The following is a 14,256-nucleotide window of genomic DNA, read 5'->3' as shown; positions in this document are numbered from 1 at the left end:
GCTGTTTTCCTTAAGATCGGTGCTCTTTTCTGCAAGCTGCCTTTGCATCGATTTACCAAAATGTCGGATATCGATGCACTCGCCAAATCAGGTGGCATGGTTTTAGAGGTCTCAGTGGTATTCTGGTCTTCGCCGGTTTCCTCTTGAACCGAATCGCAAACCCAGTTCTCTGCGATGCCAATCAGCTGGTAAAGTTGAAACACATGCCTTGTGGTTTCGTCCATTCCTTGCAGTAATTCGCCACCCTGGTTCAGACGAGAATGACAAGCATGTCAGAAACCGCATCACGACTCAGACATCGTCCCCTCCTATTAGGACGGATACCACCGATTGTGAATAACCTCAGAGAGAGAGAGAGAGAGAGAGACAAGTGACAGACAGTCGCCGTGGACGCGATGGGCTGAACGGCTTCTGTCTGCGCGAGAATGATGCTACGTGGTTATGCCGTCCCACTGCCTGTCTCTGGGACAGAGAGGCTGAGGGGGCAAAACTGGTTCATTTTTAACCGTCCCTTCCGTGTTGGACTGCCTGCAGTCCCTCAGCTCAGGGCCGTGGGGATGACTCTCAGTGAGTGAAGGTTTCACTCGGATTCTCTTCATCTGGGACACTTGGGGCTCAGATGTTAACTGCTGCGCGGTCGCAGCAAAGAAAGCAATGCCCACTTTGCAATAGACTTTCCGTAAGATTGCTGCGTGAAGACGATTTCTGAACACCAAGAAGGCTGCACAACAATGTGAATTTACCTGAGCGAAGAGTCCTCGGTGTCCATTTCTTTCTGTCCTGCCAGCACAGCATCTTTCTATCTCTCCGATAACAGACCCTTGGAGAAAGTTCACAATCAAAGTTGTTCATGTTCCCCGCATTAATGTAACTGACACCTCTCACCCCAAGGGTTTCAGAGAGAGAGAGAGAGAGAGCAGAAGAGCGAATGGACTCTACCCGCACCCCACCCTACACCCCGTCCCACCCCGCAGAACAACGTGCAAGTAGAAATGAAATGGTTTAATTATCCACCAGTGGAGGTAGTCCAGTTCCTGGGGATGAGACAAATATCAGCGCCCCGGGGACAGAATGACAAGCAGATGTTCTGGAAACGCTTTGCTGCTTGCAATTGTTGGAGCAATGTGGAATGTACTTCACACTGAGCAAGTTTCAGCTGGCTCAGAGTCTCCGATGTACATTGCTGTGTTTGCCGCCAGCTCAGAGAGAGAACAATAGGAAGGACGTAGGAGTGAATAACGATCCGCGTGAGAGGGCGAATAACTGTTAATGGAGACAGTTAGCGGCTAACAATACGTAGTGTGTCATAGCAGACGAGGTGATAACAAGGAGTCGTTTGTGTGGTAGGGGTCAAGGACATGGGGGAGTTCAGGCCCTAAAGTTATGGAACTCGATATTGAAGACCGGAGGGCTGTAAGGTCTCCAAGTGGAAACTGAGGTGTTGTTCTTTCATCTGGAGCGAGAACACTGCTGCAAGCCTGAGACAGAGATGTTGGCCAGGGCACAGGGTGATGTGTTAAAGTGGCAGGCAACCGCAAGGTCAGGGCCTTTTTTTCCGCGGGCAGAACCGGGATGTTCTGCGAAGCAGTCACCCAGTTTATGCTTCATTCTACATTGGGGAAATGAGACTGTGAGCAGCGAATGCAGTGGACTAGGTTGTGGCAAAAGTGCTGCTTCACCTGGCAGGTATGTTAGAGCCCTTGGATATTCAGGAGGGAGCAGGTAATTGGGCAGGTGTTACACATTCGGCGGTTGCAGGGGAAAGTGCCTTGGCACTATGGGAGGTGGGTGTGGGGTGTTGCGAGTGAAGGAAGAGTGGAACCGAGGTGGAACCCCTGGCACAACGGGTGCGTGTTGGGACCATAACCCAGCTGAGAAAGCATTCTCTCCTATTCACTCAATGTCGTCTTTAGCAGCTTTCCGGTATAACAGCGCTCTGTTCTGCACCTCGCCTTCTCATCTGCTGCCGAAAAAAGCTTGGACATAAATATTTCCCAGTGATATACTGGCCCAATGTGCACAGTCGCGTTGATACACTCGTAGAGGTCTGCGTGGACTTCTCCTGTTCTCTGTATCCTATGTTGAGGAGGGCAATGCTTGTCACTGGCCACTCGGGTGTCAGAGAAAAGTTTCGAAACAAAATGGTTGAATTATCTGCCAGTGGAGAGAGCCCGGTTCCCGGGGACGGGACAAACAGCAGCAGGGAGACTGAATGAGAAGCAGCTGTTCGGGAAACTCTTTGCCGTTTGCAATTCTCAGAGCAATCTCAAATGGATTTCATACTGAGCAAGTCTCAGGTCGCGCAAGCGGTGTGGGGGGTTAGTAGCATTCCGGCCCTCTGGCTCGTTGGTCTAGGCGTATGATTCTCGCTTTGGGTCCTTTACTATACCGGGTTCAAATCCCGGACGAGCCCGCGTTTTTTAACTTGACTTGTGCAAAACTGCCTGATTAATTTTCTCAAAAAACGCCTTCGTGAAACGAGGTTGGGCTGTTTGGAGTACGAATGAGGCAGAAAACAGGGAAGTGAAATGGTTGGAGATAGTGTTCAACAGGTTGACGTGAGTGGTGCTGTGTTTGAGGAATGTCAACAATCAAGGGAGATTGGAAAATTGGAACAGCTCTCCTCGGAGAACCGAACTTTTCCAAGTCATGAGGGACCTAGAAACAGGAAATAATGTTGTGAAAATGCTCCCACACCTGAAAGGATCCTCAACGATTCGGCAGAATTTTAAAGTCACGAGGAAAAGAAGTAAAAGTGACATTAGGAAGAACGTTTACGTACAGGGAGTGGTTAGGGTTAGTAAGTCCCTGTCTGACACTGACAAAGAGGAAGATTCAATGGACACAAAAGGGAATTCGGTGGTCACGTTCAGATGTGCAGATTTACGCTGAGAAGGCGAGAGAATGAAACGAATAGAGACACACGTTTACTTAAGTGTAGAACCAGCAGAGCGAAGGTGGGCCGCATGGCCACCGTCTGCGCTGTGACACATGTTGTGATTCAGTGTGAAATCACAGTTCGACCAACAGAATGTGGGAATTTAGAAATAAGTTTATATTTACACAGCCTCCATACGTCCGCGAAACAGCATATTACACGACAGCAGTGGAGGTCTTTGACATCAGGCTCGAACGTGCCTGCCGCGTGCCAGACGGAAACCTGAAGTGTTCTGTGGAAGGGGCGCCGCGTGTGGCAGCAGAGTGGCGCAGCGGGAGCGTGCTGGGCCCATAACCCAGAAGTCGATGGATCGAAACCATCCTCTGCTATTATTCAATGTCTCCTCGAGCTGCTTTCCTTAAGATCGGTGCTCTCTTCTGCAAGCTGCCTTTGCATCGATTTACCAAAATGTCGGATATCGATGCACTCGCCAAATCAGGTGGCATGGTTTTAGAGGTCTCAGTGGTATTCTGGTCTTCGCCGGTTTCCTCTTGAACCGAATCGCAAACCCAGTTCTCTGCGATGCCAATCAGCTGGTAAAGTTGAAACACATGCCTTGTGGTTTCGTCCATTCCTTGCAGTAATTCGCCACCCTGGTTCAGACGAGAATGACAAGCATGTCAGAAACCGCATCACGACTCAGACATCGTCCCCTCCTATTACGACGGATACCACCGATTGTGAATAACCTCAGAGAGAGAGAGAGAGAGAGAGACAAGTGACAGACAGTCGCCGTGGACGCGATGGGCTGAACGGCTTCTGTCTGCGCGAGAATGATGCTACGTGTTTATGCCGTCCCACTGCCTGTCTCTGGGACAGAGAGGCTGAGGGGGCAAAACTGGTTCATTTTTAACCGTCCCTTCCGTGTTGGACTGCCTGCAGTCCCTCAGCTCAGGGCCGTGGGGATGACTCTCAGTGAGTGAAGGTTTCACTCGGATTCTCTTCATCTGGGACACTTGGGGCTCAGATGTTAACTGCTGCGCGGTCGCAGCAAAGAAAGCAATGCCCACTTTGCAATAGACTTTCCGTAAGATTGCTGCGTGAAGACGATTTCTGAACACCAAGAAGGCTGCACAACAATGTGAATTTACCTGAGCGAAGAGTCCTCGGTGTCCATTTCTTTCTGTCCTGCCAGCACAGCATCTTTCTATCTCTCCGATAACAGACCCTTGGAGAAAGTTCACAATCAAAGTTGTTCATGTTCCCCGCATTAATGTAACTGACACCTCTCACCCCAAGGGTTTCAGAGAGAGAGAGAGAGAGAGCAGAAGAGCGAATGGACTCTACCCGCACCCCACCCTACACCCCGTCCCACCCCGCAGAACAACGTGCAAGTAGAAATGAAATGGTTTAATTATCCACCAGTGGAGGTAGTCCAGTTCCTGGGGATGAGACAAATATCAGCGCCCCGGGGACAGAATGACAAGCAGATGTTCTGGAAACGCTTTGCTGCTTGCAATTGTTGGAGCAATGTGGAATGTACTTCACACTGAGCAAGTTTCAGCTGGCTCAGAGTCTCCGATGTACATTGCTGTGTTTGCCGCCAGCTCAGAGAGAGAACAATAGGAAGGACGTAGGAGTGAATAACGATCCGCGTGAGAGGGCGAATAACTGTTAATGGAGACTGTTAGCGGCTAACAATACGTAGTGTGTCATAGCAGACGAGGTGATAACAAGGAGTCGTTTGTGTGGTAGGGGTCAAGGACATGGGGGAGTTCAGGCCCTAAAGTTATGGAACTCGATATTGAAGACCGGAGGGCTGTAAGGTCTCCAAGTGGAAACTGAGGTGTTGTTCTTTCATCTGGAGCGAGAACACTGCTGCAAGCCTGAGACAGAGATGTTGGCCAGGGCACAGGGTGATGTGTTAAAGTGGCAGGCAACCGCAAGGTCAGGGCCTTTTTTTCCGCGGGCAGAACCGGGATGTTCTGCGAAGCAGTCACCCAGTTTATGCTTCATTCTACATTGGGGAAATGAGACTGTGAGCAGCGAATGCAGTGGACTAGGTTGTGGCAAAAGTGCTGCTTCACCTGGCAGGTATGTTAGAGCCCTTGGATATTCAGGAGGGAGCAGGTAATTGGGCAGGTGTTACACATTCGGCGGTTGCAGGGGAAAGTGCCTTGGCACTATGGGAGGTGGGTGTGGGGTGTTGCGAGTGAAGGAAGAGTGGAACCGAGGTGGAACCCCTGGCACAACGGGTGCGTGTTGGGACCATAACCCAGCTGAGAAAGCATTCTCTCCTATTCACTCAATGTCGTCTTTAGCAGCTTTCCGGTATAACAGCGCTCTGTTCTGCACCTCGCCTTCTCATCTGCTGCCGAAAAAAGCTTGGACATAAATATTTCCCAGTGATATACTGGCCCAATGTGCACAGTCGCGTTGATACACTCGTAGAGGTCTGCGTGGACTTCTCCTGTTCTCTGTATCCTATGTTGAGGAGGGCAATGCTTGTCACTGGCCACTCGGGTGTCAGAGAAAAGTTTCGAAACAAAATGGTTGAATTATCTGCCAGTGGAGAGAGCCCGGTTCCCGGGGACGGGACAAACAGCAGCAGGGAGACTGAATGAGAAGCAGCTGTTCGGGAAATTCTTTGCCGTTTGCAATTCTCAGAGCAATCTCAAATGGATTTCATACTGAGCAAGTCTCAGGTCGCGCAAGCGGTGTGGGGGGTTAGTAGCATTCCGGCCCTCTGGCTCGTTGGTCTAGGCGTATGATTCTCGCTTTGGGTCCTTTACTATACCGAGTTGCGAGAGGTCCCGGGTTCAAATCCCGGACGAGCCCGCGTTTTTTAACTTGACTTGTGCAAAACTGCCTGATTAATTTTCTCAAAAAACGCCTTCGTGAAACGAGGTTGGGCTGTTTGGAGTACGAATGAGGCAGAAAACAGGGAAGTGAAATGGTTGGAGATAGTGTTCAACAGGTTGACGTGAGTGGTGCTGTGTTTGAGGAATGTCAACAATCAAGGGAGATTGGAAAATTGGAACAGCTCTCCTCGGAGAACCGAACTTTTCCAAGTCATGAGGGACCTAGAAACAGGAAATAATGTTGTGAAAATGCTCCCACACCTGAAAGGATCCTCAACGATTCGGCAGAATTTTAAAGTCACGAGGAAAAGAAGTAAAAGTGACATTAGGAAGAACGTTTACGTACAGGGAGTGGTTAGGGTTAGTAAGTCCCTGTCTGACACTGACAAAGAGGAAGATTCAATGGACACAAAAGGGAATTCGGTGGTCACGTTCAGATGTGCAGATTTACGCTGAGAAGGCGAGAGAATGAAACGAATAGAGACACACGTTTACTTAAGTGTAGAACCAGCAGAGCGAAGGTGGGCCGCATGGCCACCGTCTGCGCTGTGACACATGTTGTGATTCAGTGTGAAATCACAGTTCGACCAACAGAATGTGGGAATTTAGAAATAAGTTTATATTTACACAGCCTCCATACGTCCGCGAAACAGCATATTACACGACAGCAGTGGAGGTCTTTGACATCAGGCTCGAACGTGCCTGCCGCGTGCCAGACGGAAACCTGAAGTGTTCTGTGGAAGGAGCGCCGCGTGTGGCCGCAGAGTGGCGCAGCGGGAGCGTGCTGGGCCCATAACCCAGAGGTCGATGGATCGAAACCATCCTCTGCTATTATTCAATGTCTCCTCGAGCTGCTTTCCTTAAGATCGGTGCTCTCTTCTGCAAGCTGCCTTTGCATCGATTTACCAAAATGTCGGATATCGATGCACTCGCCAAATCAGGTGGCATGGTTTTAGAGGTCTCAGTGGTATTCTGGTCTTCGCCGGTTTCCTCTTGAACCGAATCGCAAACCCAGTTCTCTGCGATGCCAATCAGCTGGTAAAGTTGAAACACATGCCTTGTGGTTTCGTCCATTCCTTGCAGTAATTCGCCACCCTGGTTCAGACGAGAATGACAAGCATGTCAGAAACCGCATCACGACTCAGACATCGTCCCCTCCTATTAGGACGGATACCACCGATTGTGAATAACCTCAGAGAGAGAGAGAGAGAGAGACAAGTGACAGACAGTCGCCGTGGACGCGATGGGCTGAACGGCTTCTGTCTGCGCGAGAATGATGCTACGTGTTTATGCCGTCCCACTGCCTGTCTCTGGGACAGAGAGGCTGAGGGGGCAAAACTGGTTCATTTTTAACCGTCCCTTCCGTGTTGGACTGCCTGCAGTCCCTCAGCTCAGGGCCGTGGGGATGACTCTCAGTGAGTGAAGGTTTCACTCGGATTCTCTTCATCTGGGACACTTGGGGCTCAGATGTTAACTGCTGCGCGGTCGCAGCAAAGAAAGCAATGCCCACTTTGCAATAGACTTTCCGTAAGATTGCTGCGTGAAGACGATTTCTGAACACCAAGAAGGCTGCACAACAATGTGAATTTACCTGAGCGAAGAGTCCTCGGTGTCCATTTCTTTCTGTCCTGCCAGCACAGCATCTTTCTATCTCTCCGATAACAGACCTTTGGAGAAAGTTCACAATCAAAGTTGTTCATGTTCCCCGCATTAATGTAACTGACACCTCTCACCCCAAGGGTTTCAGAGAGAGAGAGAGAGAGAGCAGAAGAGCGAATGGACTCTACCCGCACCCCACCCTACACCCCGTCCCACCCCGCAGAACAACGTGCAAGTAGAAATGAAATGGTTTAATTATCCACCAGTGGAGGTAGTCCAGTTCCTGGGGATGAGACAAATATCAGCGCCCCGGGGACAGAATGACAAGCAGATGTTCTGGAAACGCTTTGCTGCTTGCAATTGTTGGAGCAATGTGGAATGTACTTCACACTGAGCAAGTTTCAGCTGGCTCAGAGTCTCCGATGTACATTGCTGTGTTTGCCGCCAGCTCAGAGAGAGAACAATAGGAAGGACGTAGGAGTGAATAACGATCCGCGTGAGAGGGCGAATAACTGTTAATGGAGACTGTTAGCGGCTAACAATACGTAGTGTGTCATAGCAGACGAGGTAATAACAAGGAGTCGTTTGTGTGGTAGGGGTCAAGGACATGGGGGAGTTCAGGCCCTAAAGTTATGGAACTCGATATTGAAGACCGGAGGGCTGTAAGGTCTCCAAGTGGAAACTGAGGTGTTGTTCTTTCATCTGGAGCGAGAACACTGCTGCAAGCCTGAGACAGAGATGTTGGCCAGGGCACAGGGTGATGTGTTAAAGTGGCAGGCAACCGCAAGGTCAGGGCCTTTTTTTCCGCGGGCAGAACCGGGATGTTCTGCGAAGCAGTCACCCAGTTTATGCTTCATTCTACATTGGGGAAATGAGACTGTGAGCAGCGAATGCAGTGGACTAGGTTGTGGCAAAAGTGCTGCTTCACCTGGCAGGTATGTTAGAGCCCTTGGATATTCAGGAGGGAGCAGGTAATTGGGCAGGTGTTACACATTCGGCGGTTGCAGGGGAAAGTGCCTTGGCACTATGGGAGGTGGGTGTGGGGTGTTGCGAGTGAAGGAAGAGTGGAACCGAGGTGGAACCCCTGGCACAACGGGTGCGTGTTGGGACCATAACCCAGCTGAGAAAGCATTCTCTCCTATTCACTCAATGTCGTCTTTAGCAGCTTTCCGGTATAACAGCGCTCTGTTCTGCACCTCGCCTTCTCATCTGCTGCCGAAAAAAGCTTGGACATAAATATTTCCCAGTGATATACTGGCCCAATGTGCACAGTCGCGTTGATACACTCGTAGAGGTCTGCGTGGACTTCTCCTGTTCTCTGTATCCTATGTTGAGGAGGGCAATGCTTGTCACTGGCCACTCGGGTGTCAGAGAAAAGTTTCGAAACAAAATGGTTGAATTATCTGCCAGTGGAGAGAGCCCGGTTCCCGGGGACGGGACAAACAGCAGCAGGGAGACTGAATGAGAAGCAGCTGTTCGGGAAATTCTTTGCCGTTTGCAATTCTCAGAGCAATCTCAAATGGATTTCATACTGAGCAAGTCTCAGGTCGCGCAAGCGGTGTGGGGGGTTAGTAGCATTCCGGCCCTCTGGCTCGTTGGTCTAGGCGTATGATTCTCGCTTTGGGTCCTTTACTATACCGAGTTGCGAGAGGTCCCGGGTTCAAATCCCGGACGAGCCCGCGTTTTTTAACTTGACTTGTGCAAAACTGCCTGATTAATTTTCTCAAAAAACGCCTTCGTGAAACGAGGTTGGGCTGTTTGGAGTACGAATGAGGCAGAAAACAGGGAAGTGAAATGGTTGGAGATAGTGTTCAACAGGTTGACGTGAGTGGTGCTGTGTTTGAGGAATGTCAACAATCAAGGGAGATTGGAAAATTGGAACAGCTCTCCTCGGAGAACCGAACTTTTCCAAGTCATGAGGGACCTAGAAACAGGAAATAATGTTGTGAAAATGCTCCCACACCTGAAAGGATCCTCAACGATTCGGCAGAATTTTAAAGTCACGAGGAAAAGAAGTAAAAGTGACATTAGGAAGAACGTTTACGTACAGGGAGTGGTTAGGGTTAGTAAGTCCCTGTCTGACACTGACAAAGAGGAAGATTCAATGGACACAAAAGGGAATTCGGTGGTCACGTTCAGATGTGCAGATTTACGCTGAGAAGGCGAGAGAATGAAACGAATAGAGACACACGTTTACTTAAGTGTAGAACCAGCAGAGCGAAGGTGGGCCGCATGGCCACCGTCTGCGCTGTGACACATGTTGTGATTCAGTGTGAAATCACAGTTCGACCAACAGAATGTGGGAATTTAGAAATAAGTTTATATTTACACAGCCTCCATACGTCCGCGAAACAGCATATTACACGACAGCAGTGGAGGTCTTTGACATCAGGCTCGAACGTGCCTGCCGCGTGCCAGACGGAAACCTGAAGTGTTCTGTGGAAGGAGCGCCGCGTGTGGCCGCAGAGTGGCGCAGCGGGAGCGTGCTGGGCCCATAACCCAGAGGTCGATGGATCGAAACCATCCTCTGCTATTATTCAATGTCTCCTCGAGCTGCTTTCCTTAAGATCGGTGCTCTCTTCTGCAAGCTGCCTTTGCATCGATTTACCAAAATGTCGGATATCGATGCACTCGCCAAATCAGGTGGCATGGTTTTAGAGGTCTCAGTGGTATTCTGGTCTTCGCCGGTTTCCTCTTGAACCGAATCGCAAACCCAGTTCTCTGCGATGCCAATCAGCTGGTAAAGTTGAAACACATGCCTTGTGGTTTCGTCCATTCCTTGCAGTAATTCGCCACCCTGGTTCAGACGAGAATGACAAGCATGTCAGAAACCGCATCACGACTCAGACATCGTCCCCTCCTATTAGGACGGATACCACCGATTGTGAATAACCTCAGAGAGAGAGAGAGAGAGAGACAAGTGACAGACAGTCGCCGTGGACGCGATGGGCTGAACGGCTTCTGTCTGCGCGAGAATGATGCTACGTGTTTATGCCGTCCCACTGCCTGTCTCTGGGACAGAGAGGCTGAGGGGGCAAAACTGGTTCATTTTTAACCGTCCCTTCCGTGTTGGACTGCCTGCAGTCCCTCAGCTCAGGGCCGTGGGGATGACTCTCAGTGAGTGAAGGTTTCACTCGGATTCTCTTCATCTGGGACACTTGGGGCTCAGATGTTAACTGCTGCGCGGTCGCAGCAAAGAAAGCAATGCCCACTTTGCAATAGACTTTCCGTAAGATTGCTGCGTGAAGACGATTTCTGAACACCAAGAAGGCTGCACAACAATGTGAATTTACCTGAGCGAAGAGTCCTCGGTGTCCATTTCTTTCTGTCCTGCCAGCACAGCATCTTTCTATCTCTCCGATAACAGACCTTTGGAGAAAGTTCACAATCAAAGTTGTTCATGTTCCCCGCATTAATGTAACTGACACCTCTCACCCCAAGGGTTTCAGAGAGAGAGAGAGAGAGAGCAGAAGAGCGAATGGACTCTACCCGCACCCCACCCTACACCCCGTCCCACCCCGCAGAACAACGTGCAAGTAGAAATGAAATGGTTTAATTATCCACCAGTGGAGGTAGTCCAGTTCCTGGGGATGAGACAAATATCAGCGCCCCGGGGACAGAATGACAAGCAGATGTTCTGGAAACGCTTTGCTGCTTGCAATTGTTGGAGCAATGTGGAATGTACTTCACACTGAGCAAGTTTCAGCTGGCTCAGAGTCTCCGATGTACATTGCTGTGTTTGCCGCCAGCTCAGAGAGAGAACAATAGGAAGGACGTAGGAGTGAATAACGATCCGCGTGAGAGGGCGAATAACTGTTAATGGAGACTGTTAGCGGCTAACAATACGTAGTGTGTCATAGCAGACGAGGTGATAACAAGGAGTCGTTTGTGTGGTAGGGGTCAAGGACATGGGGGAGTTCAGGCCCTAAAGTTATGGAACTCGATATTGAAGACCGGAGGGCTGTAAGGTCTCCAAGTGGAAACTGAGGTGTTGTTCTTTCATCTGGAGCGAGAACACTGCTGCAAGCCTGAGACAGAGATGTTGGCCAGGGCACAGGGTGATGTGTTAAAGTGGCAGGCAACCGCAAGGTCAGGGCCTTTTTTTCCGCGGGCAGAACCGGGATGTTCTGCGAAGCAGTCACCCAGTTTATGCTTCATTCTACATTGGGGAAATGAGACTGTGAGCAGCGAATGCAGTGGACTAGGTTGTGGCAAAAGTGCTGCTTCACCTGGCAGGTATGTTAGAGCCCTTGGATATTCAGGAGGGAGCAGGTAATTGGGCAGGTGTTACACATTCGGCGGTTGCAGGGGAAAGTGCCTTGGCACTATGGGAGGTGGGTGTGGGGTGTTGCGAGTGAAGGAAGAGTGGAACCGAGGTGGAACCCCTGGCACAACGGGTGCGTGTTGGGACCATAACCCAGCTGAGAAAGCATTCTCTCCTATTCACTCAATGTCGTCTTTAGCAGCTTTCCGGTATAACAGCGCTCTGTTCTGCACCTCGCCTTCTCATCTGCTGCCGAAAAAAGCTTGGACATAAATATTTCCCAGTGATATACTGGCCCAATGTGCACAGTCGCGTTGATACACTCGTAGAGGTCTGCGTGGACTTCTCCTGTTCTCTGTATCCTATGTTGAGGAGGGCAATGCTTGTCACTGGCCACTCGGGTGTCAGAGAAAAGTTTCGAAACAAAATGGTTGAATTATCTGCCAGTGGAGAGAGCCCGGTTCCCGGGGACGGGACAAACAGCAGCAGGGAGACTGAATGAGAAGCAGCTGTTCGGGAAACTCTTTGCCGTTTGCAATTCTCAGAGCAATCTCAAATGGATTTCATACTGAGCAAGTCTCAGGTCGCGCAAGCGGTGTGGGGGGTTAGTAGCATTCCGGCCCTCTGGCTCGTTGGTCTAGGCGTATGATTCTCGCTTTGGGTCCTTTACTATACCGAGTTGCGAGAGGTCCCGGGTTCAAATCCCGGACGAGCCCGCGTTTTTTAACTTGACTTGTGCAAAACTGCCTGATTAATTTTCTCAAAAAACGCCTTCGTGAAACGAGGTTGGGCTGTTTGGAGTACGAATGAGGCAGAAAACAGGGAAGTGAAATGGTTGGAGATAGTGTTCAACAGGTTGACGTGAGTGGTGCTGTGTTTGAGGAATGTCAACAATCAAGGGAGATTGGAAAATTGGAACAGCTCTCCTCGGAGAACCGAACTTTTCCAAGTCATGAGGGACCTAGAAACAGGAAATAATGTTGTGAAAATGCTCCCACACCTGAAAGGATCCTCAACGATTCGGCAGAATTTTAAAGTCACGAGGAAAAGAAGTAAAAGTGACATTAGGAAGAACGTTTACGTACAGGGAGTGGTTAGGGTTAGTAAGTCCCTGTCTGACACTGACAAAGAGGAAGATTCAATGGACACAAAAGGGAATTCGGTGGTCACGTTCAGATGTGCAGATTTACGCTGAGAAGGCGAGAGAATGAAACGAATAGAGACACACGTTTACTTAAGTGTAGAACCAGCAGAGCGAAGGTGGGCCGCATGGCCACCGTCTGCGCTGTGACACATGTTGTGATTCAGTGTGAAATCACAGTTCGACCAACAGAATGTGGGAATTTAGAAATAAGTTTATATTTACACAGCCTCCATACGTCCGCGAAACAGCATATTACACGACAGCAGTGGAGGTCTTTGACATCAGGCTCGAACGTGCCTGCCGCGTGCCAGACGGAAACCTGAAGTGTTCTGTGGAAGGTGCGCCGCGTGTGGCAGCAGAGTGGCGCAGCGGGAGCGTGCTGGGCCCATAACCCAGAGGTCGATGGATCGAAACCATCCTCTGCTATTATTCAATGTCTCCTCGAGCTGCTTTCCTTAAGATCGGTGCTCTCTTCTGCAAGCTGCCTTTGCATCGATTTACCAAAATGTCGGATATCGATGCACTCGCCAAATCAGGTGGCATGGTTTTAGAGGTCTCAGTGGTATTCTGGTCTTCGCCGGTTTCCTCTTGAACCGAATCGCAAACCCAGTTCTCTGCGATGCCAATCAGCTGGTAAAGTTGAAACACATGCCTTGTGGTTTCGTCCATTCCTTGCAGTAATTCGCCACCCTGGTTCAGACGAGAATGACAAGCATGTCAGAAACCGCATCACGACTCAGACATCGTCCCCTCCTATTAGGACGGATACCACCGATTGTGAATAACCTCAGAGAGAGAGAGAGAGAGAGACAAGTGACAGACAGTCGCCGTGGACGCGATGGGCTGAACGGCTTCTGTCTGCGCGAGAATGATGCTACGTGGTTATGCCGTCCCACTGCCTGTCTCTGGGACAGAGAGGCTGAGGGGGCAAAACTGGTTCATTTTTAACCGTCCCTTCCGTGTTGGACTGCCTGCAGTCCCTCAGCTCAGGGCCGTGGGGATGACTCTCAGTGAGTGAAGGTTTCACTCGGATTCTCTTCATCTGGGACACTTGGGGCTCAGATGTTAACTGCTGCGCGGTCGCAGCAAAGAAAGCAATGCCCACTTTGCAATAGACTTTCCGTAAGATTGCTGCGTGAAGACGATTTCTGAACACCAAGAAGGCTGCACAACAATGTGAATTTACCTGAGCGAAGAGTCCTCGGTGTCCATTTCTTTCTGTCCTGCCAGCACAGCATCTTTCTATCTCTCCGATAACAGACCCTTGGAGAAAGTTCACAATCAAAGTTGTTCATGTTCCCCGCATTAATGTAACTGACACCTCTCACCCCAAGGGTTTCAGAGAGAGAGAGAGAGAGAGCAGAAGAGCGAATGGACTCTACCCGCACCCCACCCTACACCCCGTCCCACCCCGCAGAACAACGTGCAAGTAGAAATGAAATGGTTTAATTATCCACCAGTGGAGGTAGTCCAGTTCCTGGGGATGAGACAAATATCAGCGCCCCGGGGA

The 14,256-nt window shown here is 50.1% G+C and overlaps 1 non-coding gene across 1 annotated transcript; it reads left to right on the top strand.

The window, feature by feature from the left end:
• Positions 1 to 13,100: 13,100 nt before the first annotated feature.
• trnam-cau (transfer RNA methionine (anticodon CAU)) lies at positions 13,101 to 13,172 on the top strand. The gene has a single exon. It is a non-coding gene; the product is annotated as a tRNA-Met (tRNA).
• Positions 13,173 to 14,256: the final 1,084 nt, after the last annotated feature.

Source organism: Chiloscyllium plagiosum, unplaced genomic scaffold, assembly GCF_037043375.1.
Source record: "Chiloscyllium plagiosum isolate Xiang-an unplaced genomic scaffold, Cpla_swu_hap1 HiC_scaffold_27, whole genome shotgun sequence".
NCBI classification, from domain to species: domain Eukaryota; kingdom Metazoa; phylum Chordata; class Chondrichthyes; order Orectolobiformes; family Hemiscylliidae; genus Chiloscyllium; species Chiloscyllium plagiosum.
The sequence above is the reverse complement of the archived record's forward strand: the minus strand, read 5'-3'. Positions and strand labels throughout refer to the sequence as shown.